Below are 7,139 nucleotides of genomic sequence, written 5' to 3' on the forward strand. Positions count from 1 at the left end.
TATGAAAATGCAGAGGACAGTTGGTTTACCAATGGCATTAGTTTCATGGAAAGGGGGTAAGAAAAACTGGGTGTGCTCCACTTAGTCTAACTCAGACTGTTGAGGCCAAAGCCCTGTCAGCAAACACATCTGCCCCCAAAAGCAGAAGTAAGAGTGCCCACCTGTTCTTTGCAATTGGCAAAAGCCTTAAAGGTATTTATACTGACTCAAATATGCCTTCCTAGCCCTATATGCCCATGGAGCAATTTGAAGAGAAGGGGATTATGAACAAGCCATGACTCCCCAATCCAATATGGGCCTGAAATGACTGCACGTTCAAAGAAGGGCCCTCCAAAACCGAGTAGCACTTGAAATCCTGACTGCAGTTCAAGGAGGCCCCGTATTAGATGGCTGGTTCCTGGCTGAGACCCAGTGGCTATGCAGCTCTAACCTGTGGCCACGGCTTCCCCCAGGCTGGACAGGCCACCGTACTCTTGGGTTTTGCCGGGATGCATGGGCGCATTATGAAAGCCATCACCAACCCAGCCAACCTTCCAAATTTAAAGCAACCGTGGACACATTCTGTGTTCCACTGTTATGGCCACTTAGCACCCATCTCTGTTCCCTCTTTGGGACTGGAGGTTGTCGTGTGGCACATGGAAGCCCTTAATAAGTACATAGTCCAGGACCTATATGATACCCAAAACACCATTTCTCTATTAAATATTGAAATGACTCAAATGCGTAAAGCAGTTCTACACAATAGAATGGCATTAGATATTTTACCTGCTGCACAAGGTGGAACGTGTGCTGTTACAAAGACAGAATGCCCTGTATAAATTCCAGATTATCACAGAAATATTTCTGGGTTTCTGACAGAATGAATACTCAAATTAGTGCTTTAAAGGATCCCTCTCTTTCCTTTAAAAAATTGGCTAAACTCTTGGTCTGGGGGAGGATTCTCATCCACTATCAATGGACTCTTAATTGGGCTTCTCTTTCCTTTGTTTATTCTAATCATGTTTTGTTGTTTTCTCCAGTGTCTCTCCACTTGGTGCCCAGAATCCTTCACTGCAATAACTTCCAGACGACAGATGGCCCCTTCCACTCAGGAAGAGCCACACAAACGGTCTCCCCTGGACTCAGCCTTTCACAACTCCTACATATATAGGCCACCAACTGACCAATAGTGACCCATAGGTAGGGACATCTCTATGCCCCTCTTCAGCAGGAAGAAGTTACAGAAGATGAAACCTTCCACCTTCAACAACCTTCAAGATTTAAGGGTCAAACTATTCAGGGGGTAAATGAGGGAGTAGAAGGCTAGATGAGGACAAACCAGAACCTGGCACCCTACACCTCTCCGCCCACCATGTGTTACAATGTGACAATCCTCAGGCACTCCTGGCTGTCCCTGTGCTGTAATAAAATCACCTTTTTACAACCAACCTCACAAGAACCCTTTCTTGACTGTCGGCCCTCGAACCCTTACGTCTTTCCTACATCAGTCCTCACCTCTTGTAAGGCCCATGTGGAAACACCCCTGCAATACTGTCACATTTCTTTCAACACATTCGTCTCTAACCACCTAACCTGCGGCTCATTCCGTATCCTCGGAGAACAGGAGATTTCAGTTAGACTTGGACTGAAACTGTAACATGGCACCTCTTTCAGTCCCTCGCTTTTGTTGATTTTCCCCATCTTAATCTCCCCAGCATCCCATCCTCATGTACTTTTCTCGCTCACAGTTTACCTTGTCAACAGTTTCTAATCACCAATGTCCTATAATGTGTTTCTGCTCCTTGGTAGACAATTTCATTTCATTTCTTTGTGATCAAGGTCAAATTTTTAACCCTCTCATGTTTGCCTCGCAGCTTTCACATTTTCCTTCCCCTCATGCCTCTCTACCTCTTTCTCTTCTCCCCTTTTTAAGGCACTTTTTTAAAGTTTTTTCTTATGCTCAGTTAGCCACTGAACAGCACATCAATAGTGTTTGATGTAGTGTTTAATGATTCATTAGTTAGGTATAACACCCAATGCTCATCACACCATGGGCCCTCCTCAATAACCATCACTCGGTGATGAACTCAATGTGCACTTGTGGGGGGAAACACTAGAGCTGGATTGTAGTGCGAGAAGCTTCAGGTGGAGCTCCATCCTGAGCTTACACCAAGAACTCAGGGTGAGCATCATCCCTGACACAGTAGCGAAGGTGCAGGAACCCTCCGGGGACACCCTGGATCATTGCTGCTGCTGAAATCCAATGAAATCCAATCCAATGTGGGAATCCCATTACACGTGGAGCCAACACATCAAGGACCTGGGAGGACTCACGCAGAATAAAATCCTCTCAGTGGGATGAGGAAGGGAAAGTCCTCACTTATCCCATTTTCCTTAGGGAACAAGGACATCCTCACACTGAGGAAACACCGATTCCAAAGCAAGGTGTAAAATCCTTCCCCTGACATTGACATCAGAAAACTCTAACTGGGAACATACTTCACAAAGAATTTTTCCTTTTATCGTGCAATTGAGACGGGAGCTCAGACACTGGCAATTGTACACTCCAAATAGACACAATGGTGAAGTGTTCTGAGAATTGTTGAATGCGACATTCAGGAACAGGTAACAAAGAAAGGAGCCATCTCACTTCAACAGATCAGTACTTCCAAACATGGCAGCACTACTGAGTGGACGTGTGTCTGTCAGAACCACGAACACTGCGCTGAGTAACAATTCCCAACTCCTTCTTCAACAAAAGCCCAAATGAAGAAGAGCAAAGAGCATGGACTGATGCCAGGTGATTCTATCAGAAGAGACACCAAATTAAAGACTCTCCACAACCAGGACAGAAGGGACTTCACCAGGCCCTGTTAACCACTTCCTGGGACACCAAATTAGAGGGAATCAACCAAATATATGGACTTCAACTCCTACAACTGACACCCGGCTCTTCCTAGGATGACATTCACCTTCAACCCAGGATGAGAAGCAGATGACAACTGAGTAGAAAGCTAACCTCATGATTCAGGACCAGGCCTGTTCTTGTTCTCATTACTCTTTGTAACTCTGGTAACTTAGATGATCTTATGTCTGCTGGTTCATCTCCCCCCCCCCCCCTCCTATGACAGCCTCCAAAATTTCATGCTTACCTGCTCATCATGCTGATTTTACACCCAAGAGCACCATAATTACCTACTCTAAAGAGACAATTTAAACCACCTTTTTAGCACATCATGGAATGACTCCAATGTGCATTTACCTTCTGGCTGCTGCCTATTTGGGGGGTATATTTATTATAGGGGACCTATTTTAGGAAGAATATTTCAAGCCATGTTGCCATATTCATTCTGAAAGGCAACAGACTAGTTTAATGAGTCATTTTATTCTGGTTAGGAGTCAAAGACTTAGCCTCTTGGGAGACAGTGGTAAAAGGGATTTCTCTGTGGGTCCCAGACCCTGCAGCAAGTAGCAATTTAGGCTGATGGAAGAAAAGCCACTTGATTAAGGACAACAAGATCCGACAAGGACGGAGAATGCATCTCACTTAGGGTTGGAAGCAGAACAACCTTGGTAACATTGCTCTGGGCAAAATGTGACCTGGTGTTCCACCACAGAAATTGGTCTGGGTGTGCCTTTCATAGATCATATGTAATGATCCTACAAAAAAAGTAAAAACAAAAACTTTGGAGCTTTAAATGAAAACATCAAGAAAGGGACAAGACAAGCCACAGACTGGGACATAATGTTGGCAGATGTATATCTGATATGGAACATAAGACCTCTTACAACTCAGTAATAATTGATTTTAAAAAATAACCCAATTTGAGCTTTTCTCGGGGATAGTAGAGGCCATGTAGCATCACCGTTACTCTGAGAACAGTCGGTAGAGGGGTGCAAAAAATGCAGAGCAATAAAACCTTTAACTTGGAGAAGTAAAACCATAATCCAAGGAAGCATCATCAGCATCACCACCAGCAGCAAGAGCAGCAGCCACCACTGCCACCGATACCTGCAAATGGGCAACAAGCCAGCAGCCAAAATGAAGGCTTGACTATTGACCTGAAGAATTTTAGGAAACCAGGAGAGAAGACCTTCACCCAACGTAGCCGGCTCTTTGTGGGCAATCTTCCTCCTGACATCACTGAGGAGGAGATGAGGAAACTATTTAAGAAATATGGGAAGGCAGGCGAAGTCTTCATTCATAAGGATAAGGGCTTTGCCTTTTTTTTTTTTTTAAGATTTTATTTATTTATTTGAGAGAGAGAGGAATGAGAGATAGAGAGCACGAGAGGGAAGAGGGTCAGAGGGAGAAGCAGACTCCCTGCTGAGCAGGGAGCCCGATGTGGGACTCGATCCCGGGACTCCAGGATCATGACCTGAGCCGAAGGCAGTCGCTTAACCAACTGAGCCACCCAGGCGCCCAAGGGCTTTGCCTTTATCTGCTTGGAAACACGAACCCTAGCGGAGATTGCCAAAGTAGAACTGGACAACATGCCACTCCATGGAAAGCAGCTGCGTGTGCGCTTTGCCTGCCATAGGGCATCCCTTACAGTCTGAAACCTTCCTCAGTATGTTTCCAATGAACTGCTGGAGGAAGCCTTTTCGGTGTTTGGCCAGGTGGAAAGGGCTGTAGTCATCGTGGATGATCGAGGAAGGCCCTCAGGGAAAGGTATTGTTGAATTCTCAGGGAAGCCAGCTGCTCGGAAAGCTCTGGACAGGTGCAGTGAAGGCTCCTTCCTGTTAACCACATTTCCTTGGCCTATGACTGTGGAGCCCAGGGACCAGTTGGATGATGAAGAGGGACTTCCAGAGAAGCTGGTTATAAAGAACCAGCAATTTCACAAGGAGCGAGAGCAGCCACCCAGATTTGCACAGCCTGGCTCCTTTGAGTATGAGTATGCCATGCGCTGGAAGGCACTCACTGAGATGGAGAAGCAGCAGCAGGACCAAGTGGACCACAACATCAAGGAAGCTCATGAGAAGCTGCAGATGGAGATGGAGGCCACTCGCCATGAGCACCAGGTCATGCTAATGAGACAGGATTTGATGAGGTCAAGAAGAACTTTGGAGGATGGAAGAGCTGCACAACCAAGAAGTGCAAAAACGAAAGCAACTGGAGCTCAGGCAGAAGGAGGAATGCAGGCGCCGTGAGGAAGAGATGCGGCGGCAACAGGAAGAAATGATGCAGCAACAGCAGGAAGGATTCAAGGGAACATTCCCTGATGCGAGAGTGCGAGAGAACAGGAGATACGGATGGGCCAGATGGCTATGGGAGGTGCTATGGGCATCAACAACAGAGGCGCCATGCCCCCTGCTCCAGTGCCAGCAGGTACCCCAGCTCCTCCAGGACCTGCCACTATGATGCCAGATGGAACCTTGATATTTTTTTTTTAAAGATTTTATTTATTTATTTGAGAGAGAGAGAGAGAGCACAAGTGGGGTGGGGAGGGCCAGAGGCAGAGGGCGAAGCAGACTCCCTGCTGAGCAGAGAGCCCGATGTGGGACTCGATCCGGGGACTCCAGGATCATGACCTGAGCCGAAGGCAGTCGCTTAACCAACTGAGCCACCCAGGCGCCCTGGAACCTTGATATGACCCCACCAACAACTGAACGCTTTGGCCAAGCTGCTACAATGGAAGGAATTGGGGCAATTGGTGGAACCCCTTCTGCATTCAACTGTGCAGCTCCTGGAGCTGAATTTGCTCCCAACAAACGTCGCCAATACTAATAAAAATTTCAATGTCTAGTTTCACAAAAACCCTTAAAAGAAGGACCCTTTTTGGACTAGCCAGAATTCTGCCCTGGAAAAAGTGTTAGGGATTCCTCCCAATAGTTAGGTCTTCCTTGCCTGTACTACTCTGAGGGAGTTTGCTGGAGGCTGAGAGCAAGGGAGGGGCGATATTTAACAAATCAGTTCTGTGTGGTATATCGTTTAACTAATTGATTTTCTATGGTACATTCCTGAAGTTTCATGTGATTGTTGGGGGGCCTTCTGGGGGGGGACCATGGCAAAATGGATCCAGTTAGAGCCCATATTAATCTTGATCATTCCATTCTTTGTCCAGCCTGTTCTATTTGGTTTCTCATTATACCCTCTCCAAACCCCAGAGACGCTGCCACATACACCACAAAAATAAGCATCTCCCAATGACCTTAGCCCCATTGTTCCATTCACTCACAGGTGGGAACTCAGGCAAATGTCCACAGAGGTCACAGACAACATACATACGCTTCTGTTATATCCCATATATTACCCCTTCATGTCCTAAGGAAGACATTTTCTCTTAGAGATTTTCATTTTACTGTATCTTAAAAAAAAAAAAATCTTGGTTAAGTTGCCTCCATCTTTTTTCTTGGGTTAGGACAACCCAGGAATGGCCCTTCTGTGTCTACGATGTTGCTGTTCACAGCTTTTCTCGATAGGCCTTGTACAATCTTGGGGACAGGGTTGCTGTGTGCTGAAGGTGGACGGTAGCTCTGAGCCTTGCCTCTCATAGGTAGTTATGCTGTACATTTTTTTATTGGTGTACCATGTTTGATTTGTCCCTGATATCTTTGGAGTTTTTCTGAGAAATGGAGCACTAATAGCATCAGCTTATTAAAATACATTTTAAGGCCTTTAAAAAAAAAAAACCCAATTTGAAAAATGTGGGCAAAGGATCCCAGCAGATGTTTCTCTGAAGATATGGAAATGGCCAAAAAGCACAGAAAAAGATGCCTAACGTCATACCGTTAGGGAAATGGAAATCAAAACCTCCACGAGCAACCACACCCCCCAATTTCCAAGATGGCTGCAGGCACCAAGACAGAGGACAGAGAGAGTTGGCAAAGACAGGAGAAATCGGAACCTTCATCAGTGCCGTAGAAACGTGGATAGATCAGCCACTTTGGAAAGCATTTGGCAGTTCCTCAAAATGCCAGACACAGAGCTATCATCTAGCCTGGAAGTTCTGCTCCTGGGTTTCTAACCTAAAGAAATGAAAACACAGAAACTTTGTACATAAATGGCATGGCAGCATTATCTGGTCATCCCTCCAAAGTGGAAGTAAGCCATGTGTCCATCCACTGATGAATTGGTAGTCTATGCTCTATCCATGCAGTGGAATCCAACAATAACATACAACGAATTTCAGAAACATGCTCCTGTGTGGATGAAG

At 45.9% G+C, this 7,139-nt stretch overlaps 1 pseudogene; it reads left to right on the forward strand.

Moving 5' to 3' along the window:
* The first annotated feature begins 3,882 nt into the window (after positions 1-3,882).
* LOC113913054 lies at positions 3,883-5,710 on the forward strand (annotated as a pseudogene).
* The last annotated feature ends 1,429 nt before the right edge of the window (positions 5,711-7,139 follow it).

The sequence above is a fragment of the Zalophus californianus genome, chromosome 14 (assembly GCF_009762305.2).
Source record: "Zalophus californianus isolate mZalCal1 chromosome 14, mZalCal1.pri.v2, whole genome shotgun sequence".
NCBI lineage: Eukaryota > Metazoa > Chordata > Mammalia > Carnivora > Otariidae > Zalophus > Zalophus californianus.